Raw genomic sequence first — 17,248 nt, forward strand, 5'->3', positions numbered from 1 at the left:
AAAGCAGACTTATAATTTGAATTATCTTTCAGATGGCAGTTATTAATCTGTGATTCAGATGCACATAAACAGTACCAGAAACAGTGAAACAGAGCAGAAGACAGTCACACACAAGAACACAAGATATAAGGAGGAAACCCAATGTGGGTGAAAACCTCCTGCTGCAATTCGTCTCTATCTTCTTTTAATTAGAAACTTCTCTTTACAATGTCTTGTACTGGAGCAGACTTTACCAGTACGCAGGCTGCAACCTGCAGAGAGCTACAACTCTCTCTCATTTTCCAGCTTTCCTGGAAGGGAGCTCCAACCCCCTTAGTTCTTGTACTAGCTTGAGATACTAGTACGCAGGCTCCTACCTGCAGAAGGCTGCAACCTTCTCTTTGCTTTCAGGGACCTCGTTTCATTAATTTTCAAACTGGATCCACAAGTAACATCAATCAAACATCAAGAATTTCTGCATAACCCAAACTCCTTTTCATCAATCAAAAGCCGAAACAAATAAGCACTTCTCTGACCACTGTACCCAGAACACAGTAACTGTAATCAAACACCAATTCTGAACCCAGAGCACTGCAGCAATAAAACAGAGGCAGCTAGAACATAAATCAAGATATATACGCTACTTCACTGTTCATCAACCTGCGAGTATACGCGTCTGTACCACAACCAACCTGCGTATACGCTCCTTTCATTCACAGAAAAAGCGTGTATACGCACCTGCAATTCACTGAACCTGCGTATAGATCTATAAAGGATAATTTATTCTTTTAAGCATTCAGACATTAGTTAACCCAGATTTATAGATCAAGAGAGCGCCAAATAGATCAAAATTATACAGAGATACCAATGTTCAAGCCTTGAGATTTTGATCCATCAATAGCCCTTATCCTTCTTGCGCTTAGGTTCCTCCTTTTCAGATCTAGATCTGCACCATAACCCAATCACACCTATTCCAGATCTAGCACGATATCAGATATTCAATAAATCAGATGATTCCTTGCCACATGATCTCCTTCCTCTTTTATAGTTATAGGCCTTGCACAATACCACGGGCCAAAACCATAATAAACAATACCAAGGGCCCAAAACCTGGGGTCAACTCTTCTGACGAGATACAATGGTCCACAACCATGGGTTCAAATTCCAAGGACTAACAACCACGGACCAAAGGTAAGTTTCCCACCATTTACGCGCTTTTATGTGCATAAAAGTGCGTGTATATGCATACACGGCTTCGGAACGTATAACCTGCGTGTATACACGACTTCTTCAAGGTGTACCTGCGTATAAAATATTTCCTTCATTCTGAGCACCTGAACTGAGATCTGTCACCAAAGAGAGTTGCCATCAAGGACAACACCTGTACAATAGCACCACACCTGTGTCAAAACGCCAACAATCTCCCCCTTTGGACTTGATGGCAACCCCAAGATCCTCAAAGTCATTCTCCCCCTTTGTCATCAAGGGCAAAGGGTTGTGCTCCCCCTGAGTACATGATGATATCTCTGCTCTGCTGTGCTGAACATGCTCCCCCTGACTGTAGGCAAGATCTGCAAAAAGGTGTTCTTCAATGAAGAAACATGACTTATACATCATAAAAGACCTTCCTATCACCAAAAGACTCAATACATACAACCATCACCCAACCAAGTGGGGATTCATCAGAAATTCACATATGACAACCAATTGCATTAATCATCCCAGGCATAGTGGGGAAACCAAAATAGGCCGTTACATGACCTTGATAATAAAAAAGGATATACATGACATAGAGACGAAATATCAAGACTATGCAAATCACCAATAACAATTATCAGCAGCATCTGACAATCACTGTAGATATCAGCAATCATGTTCTCCTTCTGATCTCCTTTCTGCAGCTGTTCCACCTGAACCAAAACAGCTTGAGTACTAGAACCAAGAACTTCTAAGGTAATGCCAACAATGCATTATTAGAAGATTAACTGCTCCCCCTGAACCTGTGCCTGATGATCTCTGACAGACCCATATCAGACACTCTTCAACCAGAGTCTGCCCTTGCTGAATTTCTTCAGAACTCCATATACGTGACTGCACCTGCATAAATCGGCGTATGTACGCGGATTACCCTCATCCAACTCGCGTACACCAACTTTTCTTTGGAACACACAAGCTTCAACAACAGGATGAAGCATCAATGACTCCCAGCTTCTGTCTGAGATATTCAAAAGTTTCCCTGGGCAGTGGTTTAGTGAGAGTAATAGCAACTTGTTCCTTAGAAGGAACATACTCCAATTTGACCTTTTGTTCCAACACTTGTTCCCGGAGAAAGTGATACTTGATCGGTATGTGCTTGGTCTTTGAATGCATGACTGGGTTCTTTGAAATGCTTATTGCACTTGTATTATCACATAAGATAGAGACAGGTGGAGTACACGTGATTTGAAAATCCTGCAAGGTTTGCATCATCCAAAGGAGTTGTGTGCAACAAGATGTAGCAGCCACATATTCCGCTTCTGCTGTAGATAAAGCAATCGAACTCTGTTTCTTGCTGAACCAAGATACTAATCTGGAACCCATAAAGAATGCACCACCACTTGTGCTCTTCCTGTCATCCACGCTTCCGGCCCAATCTGCATCTGTGTAAGCATGAAGTGTGAGATCTGTATCTCTAGGATACCATAAGCCATAGTTTTGAGTTCCTTGAAGGTACTTGAAGATTCTCTTCACTGCCTGAAGATGAGTTTATTTTGGATTTGCCTGAAACCTTCCAACTATTCCCACTACATGCATAATATCTGGTCGGGTACCTGTCAAATAAAGCAAACTCCCAATCATGGATCTATAGGTTGGTTGATGCATTGATGCTGATTCATCATTTGTACTAAGGTTGCATCCTGTAACCATGGGGGTACATATTGGTTTCGAATCTTCCATGCCATACTTCTTCAAGATCTGCTTGAGGTACTTGGTTTGAGACAAGAAAATACCGCCTTCATTTTGTTGGATTTGCAATCCAAGAAAATATGTCAATTCTCCAAGTAAGGACATTTCAAATTCTTTCTACATTACCAAGGCAAAGCTTTGACTCATAGCTTCTTCATTGCTTCCAAAGATAATATCATCTACATACACAACAAGTATTAGCAATTTGTTATTTTCAATTTTTATATAGAGATTGCTATCTGTTGATCCTTTTGAAAAACCTTGTTGATGAAGGTATTTGTCCAACCGATAGTACCAAGCCCTTAGAGCTTGTTTAAGCCCATAGAGAGCCTTTTTAACTCTGCATACAAGATTTGGATCATTTCCAAGGATAAAGCCATCTGGTTGCTCAATGTACACTTCTTCTTCTAAGTCTCCATTCAAAAAGGCTGATTTCACGTCCATTTGAAATACTTTGAATTTTTGAAAGCTAGAGAGGGCAAGGAACATTCTGATGGCCTCAAGTCTAGCTACGGGAGCAAAAGTTTCTTCAAAGTCTATTCCTTCCTGTTGAGCATACCCTTTGTAAACAAGCATGGCCTTGTTTCTAATAACTTCCCCATTTTCATTCAACTTGTTCTTGAAGATCCATTTTGTTCCTATGACATTCTTATCTTTTGGTCTAGGGACCAACTCCCAAGTGTTTTTCTTTTCAATTTGCTCGAGTTCTTCATCCATTTCCTTGACCCAGCATTCATCTTTGCACGCTTCTTTTACATTTTGTGGTTCAGTGGAGGAGAGCAATGCCAAATATCTTGAGGTTTCTGCAATTGTTCTTCTAGTTTGTACACCTGCTTCTTTTTGCCCCAAAATCTGAGATTCTGGATGATTCTTCTGCACATACCTGGATGGAGTCTTCTCTTCTATCCTTATCTGTTCCACTGGTGCCTCTTGAGGTTCTTCTTCATCATCAGTTTGATTTGGAGGGTAGTCTTCATCTTCTTCTATATTTTCATAATTTACTTGCCTAGGAACGTTTCCTTTTTCATCAACCACAACATCAATGCTGCCAATAATTCTTCCAAGTCTTTTATTGTAATATATATATGCTTTTCTGTGGGGAGAATAACCAAGAAGAATGCCTTCATCAGCTCTAGGTTCAAACTTGCCAAGATGTTCATCATTATTCTTAATGTAGCATTTGCTTCCAAAAATTTTGAAATGTTTTACCGAGGGAGTCTCACCATACCAAAGCTCATGAGGAGTTTGAGTGCTATTTACCTGGACATTTGTTTTGTTGAGAATAACCACCGTAGCATAAGCCGCTTCACCCCAGAAGGTTGCGGGAGTTCCAGATTCATCAAGCATATCACGAGCCATTTGTTGAACCGTTCTGTTCATTCTTTCCACTACTCCATTTTGTTGAGGAGTCCTAGCTATAGAGAATTACCTTCTTATTCCATGTTCTTCACAGAAATCGAAAAACTCATTTGAGGTAAACTCCCCACCTCTATCAGACCCGAGGCATTTAATTTTGTGATCTGATTCGTTTTCAACCAATGCTTTGAAAGATTTGAATTTTTCGAACGCTTCATCTTTGTGCTTCATTAGTCCTATCCAAACCATCTTGGAAAAGTCATCAATGAATAATATAAAGTATTCTTCTCCTCGAGGTGACCTTTTCCTAGATGGACCACATACATCTGTATGAACTAGCTCAAGAGGCCTTGTTATGAAACCAGCTCAAGAAAAGATAGAAAAGATAGATCAACGCCTTAGAATTCAGCCTCTTCGAGGGGGCAACCTCGTTTACATTACATGAATGAACAATTCTTGGATGATACAAATGATAAAACCTCCTTTCTATATATAGGAGTCTAAGGAGTCACAATATAATCCAACCGACCTAAGAATAATAATATAAATCCACAAAAATAACAATAGAGGGATTCTATGGGGCACAGAAATAACAATATGGGGGTAATAGGGGCACAACAATATAAATAAGGTTATAACTACAATAGTAATGGGGTAATCACTAGTATTATAGGGACCCAACATGCCCCTCTCCTTCAAAAAAGTGTTGTCCTCAATGCTTGAGCAGTTTTGGATACTTCTGCATAAAATTCTCATCCTCCCATGTGGAATCTTCAGCAGATAAGTTCTTCCACTTGATAAGATACTCTGAAATTGATCGATTTCGTAGCTGTCGAGTTCTTGTTTCTGTCACTGCTTCTGGTTCCAATATAATTTTTCCTTCCTCGTCAAGTTCTGGCAATATTGTTTGAACTGGGAGCTTGTCGCCTATAACCTTCTTTAAACATGAAACATGGAAAACTGGGTGCAATCGAGAAGCTGCAGGAGGCTCCAATTTGTATGCCATAGTACTAATCTTTTCCAACACCTTGTATGGACCATAATACTTTGGTGATAATTTATTATCCTTCTTAGCTTGCTTTAGGGACATTTGCTTATATGGTTGTAGCCGTAGGAATACCCAATCACCTACATCAAAACTTCTTTCACTGCGATGTTGATCTGCCTATTGTTTCATTCTATTTTGTGCCAACACGAGGTTATCCTTTAAGAGTTGGAGGACTTGTTGTTGATGTTCGATGTGATGTTCCACTGCCTGAACCTTAGAATTTTCTCTTAAATATGATGTGATTGATGGTGGTTGGTACGCATAAAGTGCCATAAATGGGGTCATTTTTGTTGCTGTATGGAAGGAAGTGTTATACCACCATTCAGCCAGAGGCAACCATTTGACCCATTGTGTCTGTTTATCAGATACAAAGCAACGAAGATATCCTTCCAAACATTTGTTTACTATCTCAGTTTGCCCATCAGATTGAGGATGATAAGATGAGCTATTAGCTAATTGAGTACCAAGACAAGAAAATAATTCTGTCCAAAAATTTCCAGTGAAAATGGGATCTCTGTCACTTACAATAATCTTTGGGTTTCCATGTAGCTTTTGAACTATTTCCATAAATGCAGTAGAAACTGTATTGGCTTTAAATGGATGTGATAATGCACAAAAGTGTGCATACTTGGTAAGTTTGTCAACTGCCACCATGATGACACTCTTTCCCTCAGACTTGGGTAAACCTGTGATAAAATCCATTGAAACCTCCTCCCAACGTTGGCTTGGAATGGATAAAGGTTGTAATAGACCTGGTATCTTAATTGTTTCAACTTTATTTTGTTGGCAAACCAAACATTCCGCCACAAACTTTTGAATATCTGATTTAAGGCCATCCCAAAAAAATTCCTTCTTAACCCTGTGGTAATTTTTTAAAAATCCCGAGTGCCCTCCTAAGGGAGAAGTGTGCAATTCCATAAGAATCTTTTTTTTAGCTTGGAATTCTTACAAAGGTATAAGCGATCTTTGTACCATAACGAATCATTTTTCCAGCTAAATGTATCAGAAGTACTGGAATCTTGTTGTAGCTTTCGAATAAGTTCCCACACTTCTTCGTCATTCTTCCATTCCTCCTTTGCTTCATTTATCCAATCTGGTTGGATAATAGAAATGGCACACAACAATGCTTCCATATCCTCATCCTTTCTTGAGAGTGCATCTGCCACCACATTTTGCTTCCCTTTTTTGTAGATGATTTCAAAGTCATAACCCAACATCCTTGTGACCCACTTTTGTTGCTCTTCAGAGGATAATCTTTGTTCTAAAAAGTATTTAAGGCTATCATGATCCGTTTTTACCTTGAAGTGTCTTCCCATTAGGTAGGGTCACCATTTCTTAAGTGCATGGAGTATTGCCAACATTTCCTTCTCATAAATAGCTTTGCTTAAAAACTTTCCCTTGATTGGATGACTTTCAAAAGCAATGGGTCTTTCATCTTGCATTAGAACAACACCAATTCCATTTCCTGAAGCATCACATTCCACAATAAAGGTTTTTGTGAAGTCCGGTGTAGCTAAGACCGGTGCTTGGCACATTGCCTCTTTAAGATGTTTAAAGGCCTTTGTTGCTTCCAGAGTCCATGAAAATGAATCTTTCTTTAATAATGTTGTTAGAGGTGCTACTATTCTCCCATAATTCTTAACGAACTTGCGATAATACCCTGTCAACCCAAGAAATCCTCGCAGATGCTTTATGGATGTGGGGATTTTCCATTCCTTAATGGCTTTAATTTTGCTAGGGTCTACCTTAACTCCTTCATGAGATACAATATGACCCAAATATTCCACCTCCTAGACTCCAAAGAAACATTTGGATCTTTTTGCATATAATTGTTTCTCCTCCAATAGTTGTAGCACCTTGTCAACATGTTCAACATGATCCTTCCAAGACTTGCTGTAGATTAGTATATCATCAAAAAATACCAACACAAATTTTCTAAGGAATGGTTTGAAAATTGAATTCATCAAACCTTGAAATGTTGAAGGTGCATTGGTAAGGCCAAAAGGCATGACCAAAAATTCATAATGACCCTCATGAGTTCTAAATTCCGTTTTCGGAATGTCTTCAATCTTCATTCTGATTTGATGATATCCCGAACGAAGATCCAATTTGGTGAAGTAAATTGATCCATGCAATTCATCTAGTAATTCATCAATGACAGGAATGGGGAACTTATCTTTAATAGTGAGCTTGTTGAGCTCCCTATAATCTGGACACATGCGCCATGATCCATCCTTCTTGTGCACCAATACTACTGGAGCTGAGAAAGAACTTTGACTCGGTTGAATTATACCAGCCTCTAGCATTTCTGCAACCATACGTTCAATTTCACTTTTTTGGACATATGGATATCTGTACGGCCTGATGTTTGGAGGAACACTTCCTGGAATCAGATGAATAGCATGATCATGATCACGCATAGGTGGGAGACCTTTGGGAGTCTCAAATACCTTGGAATGATTGTCCAGGACTTTTTGGAGATCTGGAGAAATAGATGATTCCAATGTGGAAACATCTAGCGAACATAATTGTGCAATTACACCTCTTTGCTCCTTTTTAGAAGCTTTGTCATGCCATTAGAGCTGATTATCTTTCCTGGTTTCCCTGCAATACCCCTTAATTCAACTTCCTTTCCTTCCACAGAAAATTTCATGAAAAGTTCTTGAAAATTAAAAGCTATTGTACCCAAGGATTGTAGCCATTGGACTCCTAGTACAACATCAGCACCTCCCATTGGAATGGAAAGCATTGGGCTATTCAATACATATTCTCCCATGGATAGCTTGATATTATGGCACTTTCCAGAACAATTTATTGTTCCTCCATTTGCAATCATCACTTGACACTCTGGTGCTGGATATAGGAAGCAATTCAATTCTTTTGCTACCCTACAATGAATAAAATTGTGGGTGCTTCCTGAATCAATCAACACTATTACCTTTTTCTTCTTGATTTGTCCTTCTATATTGATGGTTTGAGGAGTGGTAATTCCCGCCAATGCATTACAAGATATGGTCGGATTTATTTGTTCTTCATCTAGGCTTTGTTCCTGGAATATATCCTCTTCTTTTGACCTTTCTTGCTCTTTTTCTTCTTCCTCTTCACAATCTATGTAGAATAATTTCTTCTCAGCACACTTATGACCTTTTGTGTATTTGCTATCACAATTGTAACAAAGCCCTTTTGCTCTTTTTTCTTCCAATTGTTGTGGTGTCAACCTTGTAGGTTGTGGAAGACTATGGGCAACAACACTTCCATCTTTATAGTTGTGAATGGTATGCTTCCTAGTTGCCATAATTTTGCTTTCCATTTTTCTCGCTAACCTGAATGCCTTCTCTAATGAATCAGGTTCCCAAAGGCGCACATCATGTTGGATATTATCCTTTAAAGACCCTATGAACACATCAATCCTATGCTCCTCTGGAATATCTTTTACCCTTATGTTCAATTTTTGGAACTCCTCAATGTGCTCCATTATTGAACCCTTTTGTTTGAGACTTATCAATTGGCTAAAAAAAGTGTTGCTTTTTGTATCCTCATAATGTTCTATCAATTCTTCCGTAAAAATTGCCCTAGTGATAAATTGTTTACTAGAACAAAGCCATTGATACCATACAAACTGATTTGGTTCCAAATATAAAGTTGCCATACGTACCTTTTGTGTGTTTTGCACATTATTGAGATCGAAGAATTGCTCCATCTGTAATATCCATGTGGCGGGATCCTTGCCATCAAACTTCCTCATATTGATTTTTGGAACATGGTGAGTCTTCAATCCAACATTAGCGTCTATGGTATCATGATTAACATTTCTTTTGTTCTCATCATGAGTTTCCTTTACTACCTTTTCACCATTAGTGACCCTTTTTTGTAGCAACTTCTTTAATTCTTCCATATCTGTCTTCAAATCTGCCATGCCTCTCTTCAAATCTGTCTTCGAATCATCCATCTTAGCTTCCATGCCCTTTATCTTAGATTCCACGCCACTTATCTTAGCTTCTGTTAGCTTTTGTGAGCGTGACATTTGTTGCACTTGTTCTTGTAATTTTGATATATCATGTAGCATTTCTTCTTCTTCTTCATGAGTCATGCTAGAGCTTTCAGGTTCCTTACTAGGTGTTTGCATTTTCTTTCCTCGGGGCATCCGTTACCGATAATAATGCTTTACTATGCCCTTTGAATTCCGTTAAACCAAGCTTACAAAAATTAAAAAAAAAACTACACACCTTTTTTCACTTTATAGAAGCCTGATATTGAATATGATGTATCTCTATAATTTCGGATCATCCAGTTCTGAAATTGCTACCTGCAGTAGCCTTCTGCGTCCTCTTTCCAATGCCACAATTATGAGCCAAATTGGATTCTCCAAGGAAGAGTTATGTGAAATCTCCCACAGTGACTTGCTTTTAGACTGGTTCAGTAGAGCGAACTTGTACGACGTTCCACGAGTCACTTTTTCAACCTTTGAATCTGAAACACACATACAAGAAACTACAGTCCGTCCTCTTTTTGTACCTTTTTATGAAATTTCAATCCGATCCTCAGAGAGAGAGTTATGACGATTTTCCCCAGGTCACCTGTTTTGAATGTAATTCAGGAGTCTGCAAAAAGGCCAACTTCCTCAGATCATATCTTCGACAATATCGCGCGAAAAGCTCTGAAATTTGGACCCAAGGTTCAGCGCAAATTCTTCTCAAATGGGTTTTTTTTGCGACTTCTGAGACGTCACAGAAAAAAATTTATAGCGAAAATGAAACGATGACCGGTTTGGAGCAGCGAAACCCTAGAATCCAAAGCTCTGATACCAAATGTTATGAAACCAGCTCAAGAAAAGATAGAAAAGATAGATCAACGCCTTAGAATTCAGCCTCTTAGAGGGGGCAACCTCCTTTACATTACATGAATGAACAATTCTTGGATGATACAAATGATAAAACCTCCTTTCTATATATAGGAGTCTAAGGAGTCAATATAATCCAGCCGACCTAACAATAATAATATAAAGCCACAAAAATAACAATAGAGGGATTCTATGGGGCACAGAAATAACAATATGGGGGTAATAGGGGCACAAAAATGTAAATAAGGGTATAACTACAATAGTAATGGGGTAATCACTAGTATTATAGGGACCCAACATGCCTTCTAGCTGATCCTTCCTTCTCAGGAAAGTTAGTTCTGGTTTGCTTACCAAACTGACATGATTTGCATATGGTGTTGTTTGGAATTTTGATATCTGGAAGACCACGAACTGCCTGGTATTTACATGCTTTCCTTATTTGTGAAAAGCTTAGATGCCCCAACCTCCAGTGCCATAACCAGTGTTCATCATCCTTGCTCAAATAGCATTGTTGTTATCCTTCTTCAAATATGTATAGATTATTTGGAGTTCTTCTACCTTTGATCACTATTTCACCTGTATCAAGATCGCGAACATGACATCCATTTGATTTAAATATTACCTCGGTTCCTTGATCGCACATCTGACTGACACTCAGAAGATTATGCTTCAATCCATCAACATACAACACATTTCCAGCTTTGACCTTTTCTTTCAACTGAGCAGTACCTTTTCCTTTTATGGCTGCAGGGGAATCGTTTCCAAAAGAAACCTTCTTCCCTTTTTCTAATGCAGTATATGATTCAAGTTTTTCTTTATCCCCTGTCATATGCTTCGAACATCCGTTGTTGATATACCATAGATTTTCCTATCCTTCTGCATAAAAGGCTATCCCACATCTTTCTGGTTGTGGTTCCTTCATTTTCCATGTTCTGGCACTTGAGGTTTGTTCCTTCTGAGTTGTCTTCAAAAACCTGCTCCTGCATTCAAAATCTTCATGAACAAAGTTATTACAAATAGAACATTCAACTTCATTTTCAAGGGCTGAAAAGTTGTTATAGGTCCTTTTCGTGATCCCAGTCATATTCCTTTGTTTTTGGGTTTCTCTAGTCATGATTGTTCTATAGGAAACACATTGAGCTGCTTTGTGACCAAACTTATGGCAAGAGAAACATTGGCCATTGAAGAAACTCCTGCGATTATCAAATCTATCATCCAACCGATTGTAGTTTCTACTGACATCCATTCTTGAGGCAAATTGAGAAGATTTTACCTGTGGCTGATTGTGGCTTCTATTTGTCCTTAAGGTAGCTTGCCCCCGATTTTCTTGATAGTCTTTGTTTGTTCTTGAGGTAAACTATCCCTGATTTACTTGATGATTTCTATTAGGCATTTGCTCGCTCCTCCTTGCTGCATCAAGATAAATTTTGGATGTGGATGCTTGAGATGTTTCTCCATTATATCCCAGACCTGTCTTGATTAGTGGAGAACGCTGCATATTGATAATCTCATCCAGAGTTTCAAATCCTTTAACAAATTTAAGATTAATAGCTTTTGTTTTCTCAATCTCCTTTCTAAGACAAACAATTTCACATTCCAATTTTTCAAGATGTTTTTCCCTTTCAGCCAGTTGACATTGTAGAGAATCAATAATTGCACTTTTCTCTTCTAAGAAAACTTTGAGATCAGACATTTCATTATAAAAACCCTCTACATCTATAGCATCCATGTACTCATCATCTTCAAAAGCCATTAAAATTTTATACTCATTACCTCGTTCATCTTCGTCACTATTTGAGAGTCCATCACTATCTTCATGAGTGTAATAGCTTTTCTTATTTGGATTCTGTTTCTTGTTCCATCTAATAGGTTCCTTTCCTTTTTCAATCTTATCTTTATGAGGACACTTGGCAGCATAGTGACCTACTCTTCCACAAGCAAAGCACTTGAAAGGTAACTTACCTCGGAATTGTCCAACACCCCTTTGAAGATTTTTGACAAAAATTGATTCTTCTTCTTCTTCTGACCCATGTCCTGATTCATAGTGCTCTCCTTTGTCTGAAGCCTTGAAGGCAGCTTCTCTCCTGTCAGATGGTCCTCCTTTCCTCATTTCATAAGCAGTTAGAATTCCATGTAGTTGTGACATTTTAAGATGTTGTAGATTCTCCTTTTCTTCTATAGCAGAAACTTTAGATTCAAACCTAGGTGACAAAGATCTTAGAACTTTTTCAACCACAACAGCCTCTTTTATTTCTTCACCCAAATTTTTCATGCAATTAACAATCTCATCCACATGAAGAAAATAGTTAGCCACACTTTCATCATTATACATCTTGAGATTTTCATACTGAATCCTGAGGGTTTGAAGTTTTGCTCTTTTTACCTGATCATCTCCTTCATAGCTCAGAACAATCTTGTCCCATATTTCTTTTGCGGATTTATACTGCATAACTTTGCATTTGTTTCATATTTCTTCTTCTTAGCCGAATCTGTAGGAGTTGCTGCAGGAAAAGTATATCTTGTATCTATGATATCCCAGACTTCTATACCCAAAGATTGAAGATAGGCAGTAACTCTTACCTTCCAATATACGAAGTTTGTCCCATCAAAAACCGGTGGCCTGATTGATGCATCCCTCTCATAGTTGCTCATGATGAAAGATCTTCCTTCAAGCGATCAAGCTGTTCTGAAGGACCCTCTCTGATACCAATTGTTGGAAATAATACTGAGAGGGGGGGTGAATTAGTATTATCAAGCCAAATATTTCCTTTTTAAATTCCAGATGATATACGCTACTTCAGTTAATAAGAACCGCGTATATACGCAACTACAGATAAAGAAACTCGCATATATAAAGCAGACTTATAATTTGAATTATCTTTCAGATGGAAGTTATTAATCTGTGATTCAGATGCACATAAACAGTACCAGAAACAGTGAAATAGAGCAGAAGACAGTCACACACAAGAACACAAGATATAAGGAGGAAATCCAATGTGGGTGAAACCTCCCGTTGCAATTTGTCTCTATCTTCTTTTAATTAGAAACTTCTCTTTACAATGTCTTGTACTGGAGCAGACTTTACCAGTACACAGGCTGCAACCTGCAGAGAGCTACAAATCTATCTCGTTTTCCAGCTTTCGTGGAAGGGAGCTCCAACCCCCTTAGTTCTTGTACTAGCTTGAGATACTAGTACGCAGGCTCCTAACTGCAGAAGGCTGCAACCTTCTCTTTGCTTTCAGGGACCTCGTTTCATTAATTTTCAAACTGGATCCACAAGTAACATCAATCAAACATCAAGAATTTCTGCATAACCAAAACTCCTTTTCATCAATCAAAAGCCGAAACAAATAAGCACTTCTCTGACCACTGTACCCAAAACACAGTAACTGTAATCAAACACCAATTCTGAACCCAGAGCACTCTGCAACAGTAAAACAGAGGCAGCTAGAACATAAATCAAGATATATATGCTACTTCATTGTTCATCAACCTGCGAGTATACGCGTCTGTACCACAACCAACCTGCGTATACGCTCCTTTCATTCACAGTAAAAGCGTGTATACGCACCTGCAATTCACTGAACTTGCGTATAGATCTATAAAGGATAATTTATTCTTTTAAGCATTTAGACATTAGTTAACTCAGATTTATAGATCAAGAGAGCGCCAAATTGATCAAAATTATACAGAGATACCACTGTTCAAGCCTTGAGATTTTGATCCATCAATAGCCCTTATCCTTCTTGAGCTTAGGTTCCTCCTTTTCAGATCTAGATCTGCACCATAACCCAATCACACCTATTCCAGATCTAGCACGATATCAGATATTCAATAAATCAGATGATTCCTTGCCACATGATCTCCTTCCTCTTTTATAGTTATAGGCCTTGCACAATACTACAGGCCAAAACCATAATAAACAATACCAAGGGCCCAAAACCTGGGGTCAACTCTTCTGACGAGATACAATGGTCCACAACCATGGGTTCAAATTCCAAGGACTAACAACCATGGACCAAAGGTAAGTTTCCCACCATGTACGCGCTTTTATGTGCATAAAAGTGCGTGTATACGCATACGCGACTTCGGAACGTATAACCCGCGTGTATACGCGACTTCTTCAAGGTGTACCTGCGTATAAAATATTTCCTTCATTTTGAGCACTTGAAATGAGATCTGTCACCAAAGAGAGTTGCCATCAAGGACAACACCTGTACCATAGCACCACACCTGTGTCAAAATGCCAATAGGATACAGTTCTTTGGCGTTGCCTCACTCATGAAGAGGTGAAGCATGTTTTAAATGAATGCCATGCTGGGGCATGTGGCGGTCATCTTTCTGGCATATCTACCGCACAGAAAATCTTGCACGTAGGCTATTACTGGTTGACCTTGTTCAAATATTGTGTCAAGGCTGTCCAACAATGCCATCCTTGTCAAGTATTCACAAATAAAATGTGTGCCCCTCTAGCCCTACTGCACCCGGTGATCTCCGTTGGCCCTTTTGCCAAATGGGGGATAGAATTCGTCACCTATAATCCTGTTTCCTCTGCTGGACACAACTATATCATAGTAGTTGTAGACTATTTTACGAAATGGGCCGAAGTCCTTCCCACCTACAACACAGATGGAGAAATTTCGGCGCTATTCCTATTCAATGAGGTTATCTGTCATTTCAGTGTACCCCGCACAATCGTTACAAACCATGAATCTCACTTGCAAAACCATATAATGTCTGATTTAACGTCACTACTTGGTTTTCGTCAGGATCAATCATCCTCCTACTATCCCCAAGCTAATGGTCAAGTGGAGGCTGTCAATGGCTTCTTAAAAACCATGATCCGTAGGTTGGTAGGAAACCATAAAACCAATTGGCACCGAATGTTATATTCGGCACTATGGGCATACCGAACTTCAGTAAAGACTGCCACGATACACCTTTTCAACTAGTGTATGGCTTAGAAGCAGTTCTACCCATTGAGTGTCAGATCCCTTCCCTGAAACTAACCATTGAACTCTTGCCCGACACTACTGCTGAAGAAGAACGCTTACGATACCTTAATCAGCTGGATGAAACCCATCGAGATGCCGAATTAGCACTTGAAGCTCACAAGCGCTGGGTAAAATCCCAATATGACAAAAAGGTTAAGCTTTGTTCTTACCAAGAGGGCGACCTTGTTTTGGTCTATGATTAGAAACATGATCTCTTGGGGGTAGGAACGCTCCAACCATTATGGCTAGGTCCCTATATCATGAAGAAAGTCCTCTCAAAAGGGGCATATGAACTAAAGGACTAGGAAGGAGTCCCACTCAAGGAGCCCATAAATGGGTTCTATCTGAAAAAGTATTATGCCTAGTATGGCACTAGGCATGTGCTGTGTAATTTTATGCAATTCTCATTAGAGCAATTTTTGAGATATTTTATTGCTCTTTAAAAAATAGAAACATCTTCGAGTTTTCATTGTTGCGCTCGTTATCTATACAACGATGCTCTGAGCAACTCTTTTTTGATCGTTTTCTAGCTCATTAAACTGAAAAAGGCCAAGGGAGCATTCTTTTTAGGTGCTTTTTTCTCGCTCTTTAAATTGAAAAAATCTTGAGCTTTGTCTTTACGCTTGTTAAAACTTTATAAAGATGACTCGAGCATTCTTTTAGGTACTTTTCTTGCTCGTTAAACTAAAAAATCTCGAGTTTTTGTCACCAAGGTCGTTAAAAATATACGACAACAACCAGAGCACGTTCTTTTTTGGGACCGTTTCTTTCTCTTAAATCGAAAAATCCCCGAGTTTTTCCCCTCCTTCGAGCTCGTTAAATCTATGAAGAAGGAATGAGCTATTATTTTACCTCTTTTTCTCGCTCATTAATCTGAAAAAGATACCCTGAGTTTTCTTCATTTGACTCATTAAAATTTTTGATGAAGTTATTGAGTTTGTCGTTGCGTGACTCATTAAAAATTCATGACGAAAAATGAGTTTAGTCCGTCTCCTCATACTCGTAACAAAATGAGGTCGACATCTATTGAACATAGGTTTCTCTTTATCCGGATTCAATAGATTAACTTACGGAAAAGTAACCGATCCGGGTATACTATTAACCTTTTGTCGCACCGGGTTAACAACTATGACAAAGGGACCACCATGGAGTCTCTTTACGATCCTTTCAGAGTCTCTAAATATGAAAAGACCATCGAGTTTTCTAGTTTTGACTTGTTAAATTACACAAATAAGATATAGAGTCACTCTTTTTTTACGATACTTTTCAAACTGTTGAATTGAGGCTTCTGTGATCCATAAAATTTTTTAAGAAGAGTTTCAACGTAAATCACATGTAGAAAACCTTTGTCGACGTGTTTCGAACCAACTAGTGTGGTTCATAATCAGGACAAGTTCAGGAGTAAGATCATAGCTGCAAGTTAAAAAGGGAGAGCAGATGTTGGTTTCGTCTATCCTGTTCCTTTAACGAAATGGGTTTCCAATCTGGTTCCTGTAAATAAAAAACAAGGAACCATCCGCGTATGTGTCGACTATCGAGACTTGAAAGTCGTGTGTCCTAAGGATAATTATCCGACACTGTTCATCGATGACTGCACCAGTTATGAATCATTTTCGTTCTTGGATGGATTCTTAGGTTACAACCAGATTTCTATAAAACCCAACGACCAGCATAAAACTGCCTTCGTCTGCCCATGGGGTGTCCTTACCTATCAGAAACTCCCATTTGGATTGAAGAATGCTGGAGCAACCTTTCAAAGAGCCATGGACTATGAATTTCACGATATCAGGCATATCATTGATGCTTACTTGGATGACCTTCCAGCTCATTCCAAGCAACGAACGCAACACTTAAACCATTTAAAAGAGATCTTTCTAAGGTGCCAGTTTTATAAAATCCGTCTGAATCCGCATAAATGCGTTTTCTTCATCGAGTTTGGACACTTACTTGGATTCATTGTCTCCAAGTATGGGATTAGGGTTGATCCCGATAAGGTAAAAGCAATTGTTCAATTGCCGGAACCACAATCCATTCTTCAGCTCCAACATTTGTAGGGGAAAGCAAACTTTTTACGACGATTCATCG

This window comes from Pinus tabuliformis, chromosome X (assembly GCF_031772625.1).
Source record: "Pinus tabuliformis cultivar Carrire ecotype Pingquan chromosome X, CPIR1, whole genome shotgun sequence".
In the NCBI taxonomy this organism is placed as follows: Eukaryota; Viridiplantae; Streptophyta; class Pinopsida; order Pinales; family Pinaceae; genus Pinus; species Pinus tabuliformis.